The following is a 20,622-nucleotide window of genomic DNA, read 5'->3' on the forward strand; positions in this document are numbered from 1 at the left end:
GTTTAATTTGACTCAATGGAGGATGAGTTCCTCTGGGGATACACACGTTGATCATCATCTTGCTGTTCCTGCTCCTTTCCTGTCGTCTTATAGCAAACTCTTGTGCACCCTCTGGTGCTTGCTAGTCTCCAAAACTTATTTGTGTTGCCTGCTTTGCAGATTGTCTTCCTTGTCTCTGTGGTTGCTCATTATTCAGAGACAGGCGGATCTCAGGTCATCTGCGGCTGCAGCAACAGAGAAGCAGGAAAGATGGCGATCATCCATTAGACCGGACGCACGCATGAAATACAGGACAACTTTCAGGAAGAAGATCGCTTCTCCACCAGAAGAAGACATACCTGTGAGTTTAACGCAATTTACCAGTTTGTTCAAGATCACGGCTCACTTGGCTTCATGGTTCAGCAGCACGTCGTTGTGTGGTAGATGAAATACAGAAGCGAGCGCCTTGTGAATGACCTGCAAAGAGCTCATCTCGTTTTCTTGGTGTAGGACCAGACGTGGTGAATTGAGATAGCCAGCCGGTGCGAGCGAGAATAAACGGGTGAACGAACGAATAACGCTTGAGCTGGCGCTGGCACCCATTGCATTCAAAGTAATCTAGGTTCTTCTACCTACTCACAATATACTCCCAACCTTCCATTCGTGTAGCTTTCTATCTATCCGTCTTTCGTTTAGCGTTTTGTTGAACTAGTCAAACTGGACAAGGAGGGAAAAAAAGAGAACCGAGGTTGTGAGCTGCGTGTTTCAGCACTAGGTCGGGAGAGTTTTATTTTGGCATGTCTGGCCAGGGGATTTAGCGTCGGTCCCCCGTCAGTGTTGTGCGATTGCTTCAAGAAGAAGCCATTGCACGGATTGCTCTACCTCCTTTTCTAGCCCAGCCAGCAAACCAGCCAGCCAGAGCCGAGAGAGAGAGAGTCCAGCCTCCATTAGCGACAGTCTGGCTGGCATAGCCGCTGGTACACTTCCAGACACTCACTAAAAAGCCATAGCTTGTTCCCTCAATTAAAATCTAATCTGCTGGGGATTTCGTATGGTTCTCCTTATGATTTGATCTATCAAGCTACATGGCAGCTTCATGGATGAATTGCCACCTTTTTATTTTCAGTTTACACTTAAAAAAAAAAAGTATTATTTGAGTCTGATCACCCAGGCTCTTGCTCTGGAGCTGTGAGCATAGCTGTTTTGGATGCGTATGCTGTCAGCCAGGGCTCTGAAGTCAGGTATGTCATTGTGGGGCTTCACCATAAAATGGAGGAAGGCAGATGACTCTCAGAGGAGAGCCTGGAGTCAGACAGGAGCCCTCATGGAAGAACAAAGGTTGACTTTTTTTGTTGTTGCCCTGTACAGCAGCCAGTTTTGGGTTGTTATATTCAGTAGTTTGAAAGTTTTTTTGGGGTACTTCCAAATGTTTTTGTTTTATTTTTCTTGTGATTTGTGAGAACTAGTAAAGGGGAAGTTTATCTTATTTTTTTACAACCTTCAGTTATTTTATTTATTTTCCTTTCCACCTGTTACATTATTGCCATTGATGTTGGGGAGAAATGGAGGGTGTTACTTTTGGGTCCCAGTGGTAGGACAGTCAGTGATGGCTTGGAGCTGACAATCAGAGAGGCGAGAGGACAGTCAAGACACACATAGATGAAATCCACACACACACACACACGATGAGGAGTATGAAGTTGGGCTAACTCAGGAAAGTTACTGAGAGTAAAGTAGACACCTTTGAAAAACAGTTTGCTTACATCCCGACCATCTCGCATTGCAGGCTGTGATATTCTACAATTTAGGCTTCAGTAAATGACGTAGACAGAGCTCTCCAAAGGGTAACAATTGACATGCTGTATTACACATATTGTTTTGAGATTTAAAGTTGATTACAAATGTATGACACGTGTTTTGTGATTTAGAGTTTGAATACAAGGTGATACTTGGGCTATTAAGTAGTTTGTTCATTGATTTGTTGTTTATGTACTTGTTCTCGGCATGTAAAGTAAATGTAGTTCTCTTCAACCTCAGTTCGACTCTGTCGAACCTATCACTGAAGGAATGGCATTCCTTGTCACTCAGTCAGAAGAAAACAAGGTGTGCTCCTCCATGCGCGCCTGCCTGCCTTGTGTGCCTGCCTGCCTGCGTGTTCGTGCTCTCCTACAGACTCACTCACACTGGCCACGGTGAAATCTTGCTGACAAGGAGACGGAGCTAGACACACTCTGCGACAACTGTGGGCTAGGAGGCAATCAAAATGGTGGCGCTAGTCTCGGTCTCGTCATGTCAAGGGAACCAGTTTCTCAAGGTGGAGCTAGCTGGATGTTTGGACTGAAAATATGAAGGCTAGTGGTTGAGAAATGTGTTTCTCAGATAGCTTCAGAGCAGGTTCTTGTGTTTGCTGGGAAATTATGTTCTTGCTAGATATCTTGTTAGACTTCACACTATAGTTCCTGTGTAATCTTTTACAGACACATCTTGTGCAATGCATAATCGCTTCCTCTCTGAAGGATACTGTTACAGCCCAAGTTACCTGAGTTATAATATACTATGATCACAATTCATCACTGTGCTAAACAACTTGTCATTTCAGTCCACTAGCAACATGTTTCCTTAGTATTACTCGCGCTAGAGTGTTCTTGGATTTCCACAATAACTAAAATATAATAGATGAAAAAAAAACATCTGTATTTTCCACGTTTCTTTAAATAACATCTTCCTGGTCTATAATGTAAAGACTAACTGATAAAACATCTCTTTGAAGTGAACTTCATGTCTATTTTTTACTCCCAAATCTCACTTTATTACACAATACTACTACTACTACTAGCCCAACTGGTGGTTTGTTCAAGACCTCCACAGGATGTGTGATTAGTTTACAACTATAGAGGTCAGAGGGCATGGCATTATTGAAGTTTTTTTTTTTTTTTTTTTTACTTCAGCGTTAATCCTGATATATTTTGTTCGTCGTTGTACTCATTACTAATAGTGCAATGTTTAGTTCAAATATTTGGACTGCTGTAGCAAGGATCAGGATTATGCCACAGAAAGCGCTACAAAGTATCTCCAAATTAAACAAGGTGACTTTTTAAAAAGTTCCTATACAAGTATTGATAATAGGTAGTTGTTTTATCCCTATTTAGTTGTAAGCGGAGCCATTTATTTAGTTAGAGAGTTTCGGCCAACTTTTAGAACAGCCGCCATGTTCGCACCTTTAAGCATTCTGTTCATCCATTCATTATCAGTGTTTCTATGACGGGTTGGTCAAAACCCATACACTGTACATATATTCTATTGTGTTATTGACTGTACGTTTGTTTATGTGTAACTCTGTGTTGTTTTTGTCGCACTACTTCGCTTTATCTTGGCCAGGGCGCAGTTGTAAATAAGAGCCTTTTCTCAAGAGGCCTACCTGGTTAAACAAAGGTGAAAAAACCCCCCCCAAAAAACAAGCATTGATAGGTTGAGACTCGTTTGTTTGACCTGACGAAGATCCGTTTCAGATCAAAACGTTGTCAGTGAATTGGGAGCTTAAAGAGTGTGCGGGCCTTCTTGTCCTTTACTGAGACGTGTTCAAAGCCATACTAAATAACCCGTTTAGCACGAGTAAGCCTATGACGCCATAATGGGAATCTGGTTTTCTGTTCCATTTGAGAAACCTCTGCGCATCCAGGGGGTTTGTACAAACCTTGTTGTCTTTTGCCTTTCGACATTTGCAACAGTGTTTCAATATTGAAATTCGATCTCCAGTGTCCTATTGAGAATTAATGTGTCAGGACATCTTTTCTCAGCCAGTAGAAATCATGAATAAGCAAGAAATGTCAATACAAAAAGAGGTCAAATGAAATGAAATTCAGCTACTTTGCTGTTATTCTAGCTGCACTGTTTGACCTGACCGTGTTAGCCATAGTTCGCTAGCTAGCAAGCAAGGGATAAGTGCGTTGCCAGGCAGCATGGCAACAGAACATTTAAAACAAACGACTGGGTCATGCCCATAGATATAGAACTAAAAGACTTTGCGACTAGGCAACCAAACTGATAGAATGAACTGCCAGCCGGCTTGGCTAGCAACCATAAATATGTCGGGATTAGGCCTATATTTTCATTGAGGGATGAAATAGTAGTCTATGAATACATTTCTCCAAATATTTTTATTTATTTAATTGGTAACCCATGGTAGAAAAGCAATTGTACACTCGAGGTTGTGCTTGGCACACCCTGACCTTAGAGAGCCTTTTTATTTCTCTATTTGGTTAGGTCAGGGTGTGATTTGGGTGGGCATTCTATGTTTTCTATTTCTTTGTTTTTGGCCGAGTGTGGTTCCCAATCAGAGGCAGCTGTCTATCGTTGTCTCTGATTGGGGATCATATATAAGTTGTTATTTTCCATTTGGGTTTTGTGTTTATCTTGTTTTCTGTATAATTTCTTTGCCTTGCAGAACTGCACGTTTTTTTGTCGTTGTTATTTTGCTTTTGGTGTCATCAAGAAAAAAATGATGTACGCCTACCACGCTGCACCTTGGTCCGGTCATTCCACAAACGAGAGCCGTTACAGTGCTGTACTCTGCGGACCGCAGCACAGCCATGCTAGAGAAATTGTTTAGCACGCCCTCTCGTGTACAATTGCTTTATTGGAATCTTGTGCGTAGCATTGTTTACATTCTGTGAACTGCTATTGGTCAATATTGCCCATGGTGAGCTAACATGGCTGCCATGACATGTAGTGTCGTGTAAATGCATCATAATGCAGAAACCTCATTGTCCCAACTTTCTAAACACATGGCTCTGTTGTGAACATTAGTCCAGTTCTTATAACAATCAGATATGCAACATAAAGAGGGACATTAGAGAACAGCTCAGAAACTTTGAAAAATGGCACAGCAGGATTTGAAGGTTAGGTATTTAAGTATTACAGAAAGAAAGCCTCCATTTATACTGAACAAAAATATAAACACAACATGTAAAGTGTTATTCCCATGTTTCATGAGCTGAAATAAAAGATCCCAGAAATGTTCCATACTCACAAAAAGCTTATTTCTCAAAGATTGTGTGCACAAATGTGTTTACATCCCTGATAGTGAACATTTCTCCTTTGCCAAGATAATCCATCCACCTGACAGGTGTGGCATATCAAGAAGCTGATTAAAAACTGTTCGCTGCTCTGGCCCCCCAATGGTGGAACAAACTCCCTCACGACGCCAGGACAGCGGAGTCAATCACCACCTTCCGGAGACACCTGAAACCCCACCTCTTTCAGGAATACCTAGGATAGGATAAAGTAATCCTTCTCACCCCCCCCCCCCCCCCCTTAAAAGATTTAGATGCACTATTGTAAAGTGGCTGTTCCACTGGATGTCTTAAGGTGAACGCACCAATTTGTAAGTCGCTCTGGATAAGAGCGTCTGCTAAATGACTTAAATGTAAATGTAAACATCATGATTATTACACAGGTGCACCTTGTGCTGTGGATAATAAAAGGCCACTCTAAAATGTGCAGTTTGGTCACACAACACAGTGCCACAGATGTCAAGTTTTGAGGGAGCGTGCAATTGCCATGCTGACTGCAGGAATGTCCACCAGAGCTGTTGCTGTTCATTTCGCTACCATAAGCTGCCTCCAACGTTGTTTTAGAAAATTTGGCAGTATGTACAACTGGTCTCACAACCACAGACCACGTGTAACCATGCCAGCCCAGGATATCTACATCCGGCTCCTTCACCTGTGGAATCGTCTGAGACCAGCAACCCGGACAGCTGATGAAACTGTGGGTTTGCACAACTGTAGAATTTCTGATCAAACTGTCAGAAACCGTCTCAGGGAAGCTCATCTGAGTGCTCGTCGTCCTCACCAGAGTCTTGACCTGACTGCAGTTTAGCATCGTAACTGACTTCAGTGGGAAAATGCCCACCTTCGGTGGCCACTGGCATGCTGGAGACGTGTGCGCTTCACGGATTAATCCTGGTTTCACCTGTACTGGCCAGATGGTAGACAACGTGTATTGCGTTGTGTTGGCGAGCGGTTTACGGATGTCAACCTTGTGAACAGAGCGCCCCATGGGGGCGGTGGTGTTATAGTATGGGCAGGCATAAGCTACAGACAATGAACACAAGCGCATTTTATCGATGGCAATTTAAATGCACAGAGATACTGTGACGAGATCCTGAGGCCCATTGTTGTGCCATTCATCCACCGCCATCACCTCATGTTTCAGCATGATAATGCACGGCTCCACATCGCAAGGATCTGTACACAATTGCTGGAAGCTGAAAGTGTCCCAGTTCTTCCATGGCCTGCATACTCACCAGACATGTCCCCCATTGAGAATGTTTGGGATGCTCTGGATCGACATGTACGACAGCGTGTTCCAGTTCCCGCCAATATCCAGCCACTTCGAGTGGGACAACATTCCAAAGGCCACAATCAACAGCTTGATGAACTATATGCGAAGGAGATGTGTCGCGCTACATGAGGCAAATAGTGGTCACAGCAGATACTGACCGGTTTTCTGATCCAACACCCCTACTTTTATCCCCGTATTTGTGACCAACAGGTACAATATCTGTATTCGCAGTCATGTGAAATCCATAGATTAGGGCCTAATGAATTTATTTCAATTGACTTATTCCTTATATGAGCTGTAACTCAGTCAAATCTTTGAAATTGTTGCGTTTCTATTTTTGTTCAGTGTATTTTTTTTAAAGGGGAAGAATTATACAACATAATGAATAGTTAGTTGTGGTTTGGAAATGGTTTGGAAGTGGAGGAGGTAGGAAATGGAGCTCACACAAGAGGCAGAATGATGCACTCTACTGTAGGTACCTGGGGCAGAGGTAGAGACTGGAGAGAGACACACAAAAGCCAACTGAAATGGTCCAGTGAGTGCTTTCTTGACATGATGCATTGGCTCACATTTTTATATATGAGGCTACATGACCCTATTTCAGAAGGGCCCCTATGTGTCAATATTGGCCATTGAATGCGTTTTGACTTCTCAAAACACAGCTTCCTGCTTGTTGATAAACTTTAATTTGATTCAAACACTAGCTTACGTTACAGCTATTTCTATTCTGAACTTGATTTTGTCTTTCGGTGAATGCGCACAGGTCATGGTAGAATAAATTAAACTGGATAATGAGGTGGTTTTCTTGTTGAAATGACATTCTGGTTACTGTTGCCATGTTTCACTTCAGTGCCAATGGCGTCATCTTACTTTGTATGCTAACTTTGGAAGTGGTTATGAAATAACTTTGCTCAACTGTTTAAAAAAATAAAAAAATAAAAAAAGTGGTCATATTTACTTTGCATTATAAAATACATTTGGGCCAGGGAGTTTTTCCCAGGTTACGCCAGCTTGTGGAAGGAGCTTCTTATGTGTTCTATCTGTAGAAACATTTGACACTATATATAATTCTGTGTGAAATGTTTTTAAGCATTTGGCTTTACGGTATGTGATGACTGCACTTACACTTATTTTGAAATGATGAGGCACGGAAACAAGACACAATGTCCAGGGCCCATCATGGCACATCTAGGCCTATTTTGACCCAAATGGAAGAAGACCCATCGTGTGGGTCGACGCCAAGTCTTCTAACAAGTTACCATATTTAAATCAGACTGATATATGCTAGCCACCAGCTTTAGCTTTAGGTCAGAGGTCAGCTAGTCTGGTGAGTCTCATCCACAATGCTTTTCAAGCAAGGCACAGTATTACTAACCCTGCCAGTTAACTCTGAGCTACTTCCGAGTTATCTGTGGTGGAAAGAGAGAGACACCTGGAGATGCCTGTTGCTGAGGCAGTCTGGTGGCAGGGCACAAGGCCGTCTTTGAGAGGGAACAGGAGTGGTCTTGTAGAGACGATCCACTGGCCTCAGCCTACGGAGCAATGAAGCTGTCCAACGGCGATTTTAAATATTTCAGGAGTTGGAATGGAGACCCCACTGGTAAGTTAATATTAATGGGGCTCTTCATCTTTCCATCACAATTTGTGTTGCTCTTCAAGAGGGTGGTTCGGCTCACCTGAAGAGGGAACATTAGGGATACGTCTCCTCTACAAATAAGAGAGTCACAAAAAGCTGAAAAGGTTTAAAAAGACGTTCCAAAAGATCCAGTCTAGAAAGTCGCACGTCTTTTAGGCTTTCCAGTTTCCACCAGTAGGATCTATGTCCCTCTCCGGTCATATCAAGACCTCTGGACCAGCTTGTAACCTCACCAAACATTGTAACTGTAGTATCTGCTATGTCAAGGTTACAAGGAAGATGACGATAAATGGTGAATGTTTTGGCAGACGTACAGAGAGAAGGTCATTTTGAGAAATTTGGCCTACACCTCATCAAAAGCAATAATGTTTTAAGATTAGTCATGCTCTGGTTTATCTTTAAATGTTGCAGCTATATTAAAGGATTTAAAGGAAAAAGAGACCTAATTTACAGACCTTTGACCCAAGTCTAAAAATAGAGGACAGCCTTCAAAATTCTTCTGGTGTTGACCATCACTGAAGCGAGGTAGAAGAACCATGCACTTATTGAATGGTTTGATTCCTCAGATGACAGCTCTGAACGTAGTGGGCAAACCCCAACGCATGGAGAGAGAGTGAGCTGATGTAATCTTATAGTAATCTTGTAGTGGGCTAATCTTGTTACAACCTATTCACATCCTTTGTTTCATACCCATGTGGGTGTCTGTCAACAGAGACCAATGATAGTCACGCTTTGTGTAGTATGTGTGATCCCTCAAGGGAGAAATGAAATCCGTGTGCCTCAAGTCTATTTTGAATCGGACACATTGGTAGATTCAGATTGGTTTTGTAGATTCAGATCGGCTTTGTAACATTGGAAAAATGGTGCCAAACAGAGATGGGTTATGGACTGGCTGCATGGTTGTATTGTGGAACGCTGAATGCACCATGAGGTATGGGCCCTGGTCAAAAGTAGTGCACTATAAAGGGAGTAGGGTACTATTTGAGACGCAGAGTTTCCTTTCCTGAAGTAATTGTCTTTGTGGAAAAACACTTCCTGGTTACTCTCCAAGACTGTCCTTGGAGATCCTTCTTCTGTTTCTTTAACTCCACTTATTAATCCTTGACCCAGCACATTCCCTTTGGGAAATACAAAACCAAGCCATTTTGAAAGAAAGAGCCATAACTTGAGTTTTGCTTCAACCAGCAGACCGAGGGTTTGACTGGGAGTCTCCTCTCAACTGGTCACGAAATCTACAATCTTGTTTTAAGGTCGGTGATCACTAGTCACCATTTAAAGTTCTCATACATTTGTAAACGGGAACATGTGTTGCCATTTGCTCAGCTTGTTTGTTTCCATGCTGACCTTTTGGCCTGGGTCCTTGACCTTGAGGCCTTTCGACAATCACACCATTTGATTGAGATTTCTGGATTTCGAGAGATTTCTTGTGACTTTATAATGGTAATTTGCACAGCCTTGTGGTGCTGAGCAGCTGTCATTTGGGTAGGATCGTGGAAATTCCACAATGTGAGATGACCCTTTAATTGAGTACTAAAGTGATGGTTTTATGGTAATGGTTTTAGATATGGGAGGCAGATATTGTTTCATAGTGGCCTTGCATACGGCTGGTCTGAATGATTGCGGAATAGTTGTGTCTTGAGACAGTTGGTGTGTCGGATGTTTTTCTGCAACTCGAATGCACACCGTTTTCCCTTTACTACGTATGAGAAAATGGATACAAATGATGAAATCCTGACACTATGCCAAGCAAAGCATTGGCAGGATATGGCCTCAAGGATTACATTAAATTAATGACATTTGAACAAAATATAATTTAACACATCTTGTTGGTGCTTAGCCTACCTGTACATATGTTGATTCCTTTCCGTTGCAGTGTAGCACTCAAGCGCAGGTGTTTTGAGCAGGAGCAACATCAAAGTAAAGCAAGGTTTGTGTCATCTGAGAAGTTGCTTAGGTGCATGTCTCAGCACAGACCATGGAGAATACTCCAACCCAAGAGGCAGAGAAACCTGGCGAGAAATACCTCCACCTATTTTGTTAATAATAAAATAATCATGCTCAAGGCTTGCAATTAGTCTGTGCACTTAATAATTTTTGAGGATGCCATATTTAATTAACCTGGTTGCTGTGAGCCTAAAAGCAAGAGTTTTGTCAGTTTCTATCAGAAATAGAAACATATTAACTAAATATGAAGCACGGCAAATGTAGTTCATTAAACACAAAACGTGGAGTCACCAGGTAGATCGGTCTATATTTGTGTTACATTGTGTTATCTGTAAACCTTTCTCATGGCCTTTCTCATGGCCTCTCATGGCCTCTCATGGCCCTTCTCAAGTTCGGTATTTGGTGGCGGTGTGCACTATGATCCTCAACTCTCTTGAGATCTGTCTGTCTGAAGAAGACCTTGTGGTGATCATGCATCCACCGACCAGAAAACAAATTCTCCTTTCCCTGGCAGCTATGACGGCAGAAAATGAGAAGGGAAACTGGTCCAGGTCTGTGCTCTTAGCTAAACAGTCCTATCTGTGTAACAAGATAGCAGGATAAAGGCAGGTAGCAGGGTATGGAGGGGGAATGGGTTGCCAATGCAGACCTTGAGGATCACAAAATGGTGGATGACCGTCCAATGCCACTGAGCCACTGATACTTCCCCGTTCTCTCTCTCCTGCTCTGCAGTGGGCTGGGACTCAGGCAGTGAAATGGAGTGCTGTCTCTGTGTAGCTAGCTCTGTTCACCCCAGCCTCGGCTCTGCTGCCCTCTGTGATGCAGAAGATAATTCTGTCAGGCCAGAGGGAACAACAAGCCATGTGAGGTGACTCTGCTTAAAACAGGTTGAGCAATAGTCTGATGAGACATCACTGTACCCCAGCCATGCATGGCAGGAAGGATCCAGAGTACTGAGACTCTTATCTAGCCTAGCTGCCATCAAACCAAACCGACCAGGTTTTTAAGGGTTTACTAAGCCATGTTTTGTTGCTTTTGTTGATTGCTTTTTGCAGTTTTGAAGGTCACACAGTCAGTTGGTGAAATGATAATGGCTTCCCCTTTGGATTAATCCAGCAATGTTTGTTGTTAATATTGAATGTGGTGTATGTTTGCTTCAGAAGGCCATGTTAAATGTTAGGAGAATATTATACTAGCACATTGATCTATGAGTAGATTGTAGCAGCCTTGTCTTTGAGGCTTTATACCATGATTAAATACATAGCTAGCTAAATGACATGAGAGGGACAACTATGGAGGAGAGCACTTTTCTTTCTTGATCTGCAGCTCCATGATCTTCTGCTTGTGCAAGAGGGGCCATTGCTCTTGAGTGCTCTGTGTCACAACCACCCTTTTTAGATGCAGTGTAGCAACAATAAAAGCTTTCTATAAGAGACAAATGCTACCCTCGGAGCAAGGTTGTACTGTGCCATGACGTGCTCTTTTGATTCAACCCTCTGAACCATGGAGTGGCTTTGATGGAAAGAGGAAATGGGAAATGGTTTGGTTTGGCAGGCAAGCAGCTCAGACCGCATAAAGAACAAAAAAATGTGGCGATTATTAAGTATTAAACGCTGGTGAGCGGTAGCTAGCTCGGTTGATGTCAGGTGACTATCTGTCATCTGATAATGACTGTCGGACAAGGCTCCTTTTCTGAATTTGCGGGACTATGGATTCCCAAACATCAATAGCAAATGACAATTTCTCACTGTGGATTAGCATAAAATTGTGCTTAGCTATCCTCATGGTGTTTTTTGAAGTGAAGTCCTGCTTCAAGCTCTGTCAGCATTTCAAGTCTGGGGTCCAAAGATCAAAAACCTCCTCTTGCTCTATTAGTACTGAAGCCACACAGGTTTAGTAATGACATGTAACACAACAAGTGTTTAACAAGCGTTTTTTTGTTGTTGTTGATAAGGATAGTCATTATAAGCAATTTACATTGTCGATTAATTCATTAGCTCATTATTACTCAGAGATAAATTAAAATGGAGAAGATCAAGATATTTATTTCAGAGGAGAAGCTGTTGCTACCACGTTTACATCTCTATAGTAAACACGGCAATTTTCTGTGAATAACCATGATTCAGACGGGTCCTGTCGTCACCCAGTCTGTATCTCCACTCCCTCAGTCGAATTGTGATATTAACGACGGTCAGTGAAACATCTGGCTGTGTAGAAGCATGGCTTTAGTTGGGTGTTAGGTGTTCTCTGTCTGAGAAACTTCATGTTAGTTGGTTAATGGTTGACCTAGTTCAACTCGGCTGCCCTATGCTTCCTGGAACACATTTCATCTCAAATAAAAGCAATTTTTTTGTGTTGGAGATTGTACATTACAGTAATCTTCTCCAATCATCTCATTTAGTAAGGTTTCAAGCCAAGGTGTCATAATATTAAAAGATGTTGACTAATTTTGAAAACATTGTAAAATATTGGATTATTAGAATCCTGATCCATCCATGCTGATTGATTCATCATATTCACAGTGGTCTGCAGTGGGCTAAATCAGGGTCACATAGTGTTTCTTGGTAGTCTTAAACAAATCTACTTTGAAACAAAAGTATACGCCTAATCCACATGGTTATGGGTTAAAACAAGAAGACACCTGTACCAGATATAGAGTTGAAATGTATTCAATTTTGAGTTTGCATCCCAATATAACAAAACCGTTTGACATAGAAACACCGGATTTTCAGCAATAGAAACACGATTTTTGGCGTAAAAAATAAGAAAAAGTTAATAACAACAAACGAATAACATTCCACCCATGAGGCCACTAGAGGGAGATTTGGTCATTTGACTGCAGGAAAGGTCTACAAAAAACTAGATTAAGACCTTTTTAAAGACCTTTTTTACTCAAGTGGTTAACGACTTACTTTTGGTCATGTAGTGTATGTGGACACCTATTCATTGAACATCTAATTCCAAAATCATGGGCATTAATATGGAGTTGGTCCCCCCTTTGCTGCTATAACAGCCTCCACTCTTCTGGGAAGGCTTTCCACTAGATTTAGGAACATTGCTGCAGGGACATTCTTCCATTCAGCCAAAAGAGTATTAGTGAGGTTGGGCACTGATGTTGGGCGATTAGGCCTGACTCGGCTGTCGGCGTTCCATTTCATCCCAAAGGTGTTCGATGGGGTTGAGGTCAGGGCTCTCTGCAAGTCCTTCCACACCGATCTCGACAAACCGTTTTTGTGCTTTGTGCACGGGGGCATTGTTATGCTGAAACAGGTAAGGGCCTTTCCCAAACTGTTGCCACAAAGTTGGAAGCACAGAATCATCTAGAATCTCATGGTATCCTGTAGCGTTAACCCATTTCATGACTGAAAAGTTATTGTGCTGACGTTGCTTCCAGAGGCAGTTTGGAACTCAGTAGTGAGTGTTGCAACCAAGGACAGACGATTTTTACGTGCTACGCTCTTCAGCACTCCGCTGGTCTCGTTCTGTGAACTTGTGTGGCCTACCACTTTGTGGTTGAGCCGTTGTTGCTCCTAGACATTTCCACTTCACAACAACAGCACTTACAGTTGACCGGGGCAGCTCTAGCAGGGCAGAAATCGGATGGATTGACTTGTTGGAAAGGTGGCATCCTATGACGATGCCACGTTGAAAGTCACTGAGCTCTTTAGTAAGGCCATTCTACTGATACTGTTTGTCTATGGAGATTGCATGTCAGTGTGCTCAATTTTATACACCTGTCTGCAACGGGTGTGGCTGAAATAGCCGAATCCACTAATTTGAAGGGGTGTCCACATACTTTTGTATATATAGTGTATGTCACCACCATTTTAGACTACTGAGGAGATATCTCCTACTCCCAGCCTGGGTTGATGTCACCACTCACCATGCCTAGCAGCTGCCCGCTGGGCAGGGACTCACTGGAAGATGACTGTCTGATGTAACCTCATATGGCCCATGATACCAGCAGGGTGCCTCTGAAATCGCACCCTATTCCCTATGCAGTGCACTACTTTTGACCAGGGCCCGACCCATGATACCAGGGCTGAAATGACACTGTTCCCTAAAGTGCACTACTTTTGACCAGAGCCATATTCTCTATGTAGTGCACTTCTTTGGTCACAGAGCTCTGGTCAAATTATACCAGCAGATTTTTTCCCCACTGATTGTTCTTTTGACCAATCACATCAGAACTTTTCATTTTCAGATCTGATTGGTCAAAAGACCAATTAGTGAAAACAAGATCAGGACTGGGCTGCCTGTTGAAACCAGGGGAGAATGATTCCCCTCTCATTGAAGTCACGGAAGTTCAAGGCCACCACGACACTGCAGGCACTGCAGGCATTGTTAGCAGAACTGATCATTTTAAAATCACAGACAGAAGCATAATTTGGTTGCTAATGGCAGCCCGGTCGGGGTACTGCAGGGGCCTTCAATTTGAGTTCCTACTCCATGAGAGGGGGCAGCACTGAGCTAGCCTGCAACGTCACTTCCTAGAGTAGCTCAAATTGTGCATGTTATGTCTCCATGAGGTGCAATCTTAACCGGCTTTATTTGACTTCAATGCGCTATTGAGTCTTCACATAGGAATGAATGGTGTCACGTGATCGATGGCTTTGTCCATTCATATATACAGTCATTGGTCTAAACACAGACAAAGGCGCTGCATGGTCAATCTGATGTCTGCATTGGCCGTGTAGCATTTACGATGATACGGCCTCTGCAGAAGTCAAGGGGGCATTCATACTTCTTGCGCTTTGCAGCGCAGACCTATTCAGCTGTTGTGAAGTAAGTTATCAAGGAAGTGAGTTTGTGGTTATACAAGACCTTCCGCCCGCTACCTACCGTCAATCAATCAGCTAAATGGAGATATATGGGGCCTTCTTCATTGTTAAAAATTTGGGAGGCATACGGCGATGCGGTACGGAGTGCAATTTGGCCTCTGCATGCATTCGGAGGCTCCGCAATTGTTTCACACCCTCTACAGTGCATTCGGAAAGTATTCAGGCTCCTTGACATTTTCCACATTTTGTTACGTTACAACCTTATTCTAAAAATGTACTCATCAATCTACACACAATACCCTATAATGACAAAGCATGGCTGTGTGCTTAGAGTCGTTGGAAGGTGAACCTTTTCCCCAGTCTGAGGTCCTGAGCGCTCTGGAGCAGGTTTTCATCAACGATGTCTCTGTACTTTGCTCCGTTCATCCTTTTCTCGATCCTGACTAGTCTACCTGTCCCACTGGAGGCCACTGTGTTCTTGGGGATCTTCAATACTGCCTACATTTTTTGGTGCCCTTCCCCAGATCTGTGCCTCGACACAATCCTGTCTCAGAGCTCTATGGACAATTCCTTTGACCTCATGGCTTGGTTTTTGCTCTGACATGCACTGTCAACTGTGGGATCTTATATAGTGTGCCTTTCCAAATCATGTCCAATCAAGTTGTAGAAACATCTCAAGGATGATCAATGGAAACAGGATGCACCTGAGCTCAATTTCGAGTCTCATAGTAAAGGGTCTGAATTCTTAGGTAAGATATATATATATATATACAGTGCCTTGCGAAAGTATTCGGCCCCCTTGAACTTTGCGACCTTTTGCCACATTTCAGGCTTCAAACATAAAGATATAAAACTGTATTTTTTTGTGAAGAATCAACAACAAGTGGGACACAATCATGAAGTGGAACAACATTTATTGGATATTTCAAACTTTTTTAACAAATCAACAACTGAAAAATTGGGCGTGCAAAATTATTCAGCCCCCTTAAGTTAATACTTTGTAGCGCCACCTTTTGCTGCGATTACAGCTGTAAGTCGCTTGGGGTATGTCTCTATCAGTTTTGCACATCGAGAGACTGAAATTTTTTCCCATTCCTCCTTGCAAAACAGCTCGAGCTCAGTGAGGTTGGATGGAGAGCATTTGTGAACAGCAGTTTTCAGTTCTTTCCACAGATTCTCGATTGGATTCAGGTCTGGACTTTGACTTGGCCATTCTAACACCTGGATATGTTTATTTTTGAACCATTCCATTGTAGATTTTGCTTTATGTTTTGGATCATTGTCTTGTTGGAAGACAAATCTCCGTCCCAGTCTCAGGTCTTTTGCAGACTCCATCAGGTTTTCTTCCAGAATGGTCCTGTATTTGGCTCCATCCATCTTCCCATCAATTTTAACCATCTTCCCTGTCCCTGCTGAAGAAAAGCAGGCCCAAACCATGATGCTGCCACCACCATGTTTGACAGTGGGGATGGTGTGTTCAGGGTGATGAGCTGTGTTGCTTTTACGCCAAACATAACGTTTTGCATTGTTGCCAAAAAGTTCAATTTTGGTTTCATCTGACCAGAGCACCTTCTTCCACATGTTTGGTGTGTCTCCCAGGTGGCTTGTGGCAAACTTTAAACAACACTTTTTATGGATATCTTTAAGAAATGGCTTTCTTCTTGCCACTCTTCCATAAAGGCCAGATTTGTGCAATATACGACTGATTGTTGTCCTATGGACAGAGTCTCCCACCTCAGCTGTAGATCTCTGCAGTTCATCCAGAGTGATCATGGGCCTCTTGGCTGCATCTCTGATCAGTCTTCTCCTTGTATGAGCTGAAAGTTTAGAGGGACGGCCAGGTCTTGGTAGATTTGCAGTGGTTTGATACTCCTTCCATTTCAATATTATCGCTTGCACAGTGCTCCTTGGGATGTTTAAAGCTTGGGAAATCTTTTTGTATCCAAATCCGGCTTTAAACTTCTTCACAACAGTATCTCGGACCTGCCTGGTGTGTTCCTTGTTCTTCATGATGCTCTCTGCGCTTTTAACGGACCTCTGAGACTATCACAGTGCAGGTGCATTTATACGGAGACTTGATTACACACAGGTGGATTGTATTTATCATCATTAGTCATTTAGGTCAACATTGGATCATTCAGAGATCCTCACTGAACTTCTGGAGAGAGTTTGCTGCACTGAAAGTAAAGGGGCTGAATAATTTTGCACGCCCAATTTTTCAGTTTTTGATTTGTTAAAAAAGTTTGAAATATCCAATAAATGTTGTTCCACTTCATGATTGTGTCCCACTTGTTGTTGATTCTTCACAAAAAATTACAGTTTTATATCTTTATGTTTGAAGCCTAAAATGTGGCAAAAGGTCGCAAAGTTCAAGGGGGCCGAATACTTTCGCAAGGCACTGTATATATATTTAAATAAATTTGCAAACATTTCAAAAAATCTGATTTAACTGTCATTATGTGGTATTGTGTGTAGATTGATGAGGAAAAAAATATGAATTCAATTTTAGAATAAGGGTGTAACGTAACAAAATTTGAAAAGTCAAAGGGTCTGAATACTTTCTGAATGCACTGTGTATCGAGGCTCCCACCACATTTTCAGATCAAACATAAATTGGCTTAAGTGAATACATAGGGAACAGGGTGCCATTTCAGACACACACCAGTTGATGTCTTATTAATCTTAAGACATTGTACCCATTCTAACTGCAGACTATTGATTTATGTCCTCTGTTTTGAATTTGACTCATCGATCAGCCAGGTGGAATCAGTGATTAATCTCTGTTTTTAGACACCTGCTCAAATGAGTAAAGCCACACAATCAAATCATTTACATTTTCTCCTCTTATGACAATGTCACGCCTGCTCCTGCTCCCTCCAGGCGGCCCATCATTACGCACAATTGTCATCATCATTACGCGCATCAGCACAACATTGGACTCACCTGGACTCCATTACTTTGTTGATTGCCCCTCTATCTGTCTGCTCCTCAGTTTGTTCCCCGTGTCAGCATTGATGTTATGTTTTCCCCTGCCCAGACGCTGTTCTTGTTTGTTTCTTGTCTCTTATCCATTAAATGTTCACTCCCGGTACTTGCTTCTCGTCTCCCAGCGTCTGTCCTTACAGAATGCTGACACCACAATTTGAAGCATCTGGAAGTTTTTTGTTTTATGTTGGTGACGTCGGATCCGGGTGCTGCTGCCGGAGGAACTGGGGGTGCCACAGCCGACTCGTCAGGCTCCCACGGTTCCGCCGGCTCGTCAGGCTTCCGCTAGCTCGTCAGGCTCCCACGCCTCAGCTGGCCCATCAGGCTGGCCCAGGTGGGACACCGGGTGGCGCTCCTAGAGGGGGTGTACTGTCATGCCTGCTCCCGTTCCCCCTCCCTGGCGCTAGAGGGCGCAAGGTGGCCCATCATTACGCACACTTGTCGCCATCATTACGCGCATCTCCGCAATATTGGACTCACCTGGACTCCATTACTTTGTTGATTGCCCCTCTATATCTGTCTGCTCTTCAGTTTGTTCCCCGTGTCAGCATTGATGTCGTTATGTTTTCCCCTGTCCAGACGCTGTCCTTGTTTTATTATTTTTTATTAGTATTTGGTGGCATTGCCTTTTAGATTGTTTAACTTGGGGTCAAACATTTCGGGTAGCCGTACAAAAGCTTCCCAAAATAAGTTGGGTGAATTTTGGCCCATTCCTCCTGACAGAGCTGGTGTAACTGAGTCAGGTTTGTAGGTTGCCTTGCACGCACAAACTTTTTCAGTTCTGCCCACATTTTCTATGGGATTGAGGTCAGGGCTTTGTGATGTCCACTCCAATACCTTGACTTTGTTGTCCTTAAGCCATTTTGCCACAACTTTGAAAGTATGCTTGGGGAAATTGTCCATTTGGAAGACCCATTTGCGACCAAGCTTTAACTTCCTGACTGATGTCTTGAGATGTTGCTTCAATATAACCACATCATTTTCCTGCCTCATGATGCCATCTATTTTGTGAAGTGCACCAGTCCCTCCCGCAGGAAAGCACCACCACAACATGATGCTGCCACCCCGTGCTTCATGGTTGGGATGGTGTCCTTCGGCTTGCAAGCTTCCCCCTTTTTCCTCTAAACATAACGATGCACAAAGTAGATGTCCTAACCGACTTGCCAAAGCTATAGTTTGTTGACAAGAAATGTGTGGAGTGGTTGAAAATGAGTTTTAATAACTCCAACCTAAGTGTATGTAAACTTCCGATTCAACTGTATATACAGTGCATTCAGAAAGTACACCTCTTAACTTTTTCCACATTTTGTTGTGTTATAGCCTGAATTTAAAATGGATTACAATTTTTGTCACTGGCCTACACACAATACCCCATAATGTCAAAGTGGAATTATGTTTTTAGACATTTTTATGTGTTAAGTCAGTAAGTATTTTACCCTTTTGTTATGGCAAGCCTAAATAAGTTCAGGAGTTAATATTTTCTTAACAAATCACAGAGTAGTTGCAGGAACTGATTGTTGAATGATTACCTCAGTCATTGAGCAGACATTGAATATCCCTTTGAGCTTGGTAAAGTTATTAATTACACTTTGGATGGTGTAGCAATAACACAGTCACTGCAAAGATACAGGCATCCGTCCTAACTCAGTTGCTGGAGAGGAAGGAAACCTCTCATGGATTTGAACATGAGGCCAATGGTGACTTTAAAAACAGTTACAGAGTTTAACCTCTTGCGATGAGCAATCCCGTATCCGGGAGCGTAATCATAGCCTCAAACGCATTAGCATAACGCAGCGGACATAAATACCCCTAGAAACATTTCCTATTCCTGAAAATCGCAAATGAAATGAAATAAATATATTCAAACACAAGCTTAGCCTTTTGTTAACAACACTGTCATCTCATATTTTCAAAATATGCGTTACAGCCAACGCTAGACAAGAATTTGTGTAAGTTTATCATGGCATAATGCTATGCTAGCTCTGCTGGCAGCAGGCAACATTTTCACGAAAAAAGGAAAAGCAACCAAATTAAATGATTTACCTTTGAAGAACTTTGGATGCTTTCACTCAGGAGACTCCCAGTTAGATAGCAAATGTTCCTTTTTTCCAAAAATATTATTTTTGTAGGCGAAATAGCTCCCGTTTCTTCATCATGCTTGGCTGAGAAATCGACCGGAAAATGCTGCAACTATAACGCCAAACTTTTTTCAAAATTTGCTCCATAATATCGACAGAAACACGGCAAACGTTGTTTAGGATCCATCCTCAAGGTGTTTTTAACATATATATTCGATAATATATCCGTCGAGGCAATTGGTTTCTCATAAGAAACGATTGGAAAAATGGCTACCTCAGTATTTTACGTGAGATTTTCTGCGGGAGACACCATGTGACCACATGCTATATATGGTCCCTTACAGCCATTCTTCAATGGAAATGCATAAAAAGACGTCACAATGCTGTAGACACCTTGGGGAATATGTGAAAAATGTAAGCTCATTCGTAGCTCATTCACAGCCATATAAAGAGTAATTGGCATGAGGCAGTTAAAAAAAATGTGGCACTTCCTGGTTAGATTTTTATCTGGGTTTCGCCTGTAACATCAGTTCTGTGGCACTCACAGACAATATCCTTGCAGTTTTGGAAACGTCAGAGTGTCTTCTTTCCAAAGCTGTCAATTATATGCATAGTCGAGAATCTTTTCGTGACAAAATATCTTGTTTAAAATAGCACCCCCTAAATCCAAGAGGTTAATGGCTGTGATAGGAGAAAACTGAGGAAGGATCAACAACATTGTACTTACTTCACAATACTAACCTAATTGACAGAGTGAAAAGAAGGAAGCCTGTTCAGAATAAAAATATTCCAAACATGCATCCTGTTTGCAACAAGGCACTCAAGTAATACTGCAAAGAATGTGGCAAAGCAATTCACTTTCTGTCTTGAATAC

General features: G+C 42.4%; 1 protein-coding gene across 3 annotated transcripts in view; it reads left to right on the plus strand.

The window, feature by feature from the left end:
• The first annotated feature begins 179 nt into the window (after positions 1 to 179).
• Positions 180 to 20,622, plus strand: part of LOC115106058 (zinc finger protein 462-like) — an 84,257-nt gene continuing 63,814 nt past the window's right edge. For all 3 annotated transcript variants that reach the window (XM_029628647.2, XM_029628650.2, XM_029628648.2), the window contains exon 1: positions 180 to 340. The gene's annotated coding sequence lies outside the window, so the exon portion shown is untranslated. The remainder of the gene's footprint in view (positions 341 to 20,622) is intronic.

This window comes from Oncorhynchus nerka, linkage group LG4 (assembly GCF_034236695.1).
Source record: "Oncorhynchus nerka isolate Pitt River linkage group LG4, Oner_Uvic_2.0, whole genome shotgun sequence".
NCBI lineage: Eukaryota > Metazoa > Chordata > Actinopteri > Salmoniformes > Salmonidae > Oncorhynchus > Oncorhynchus nerka.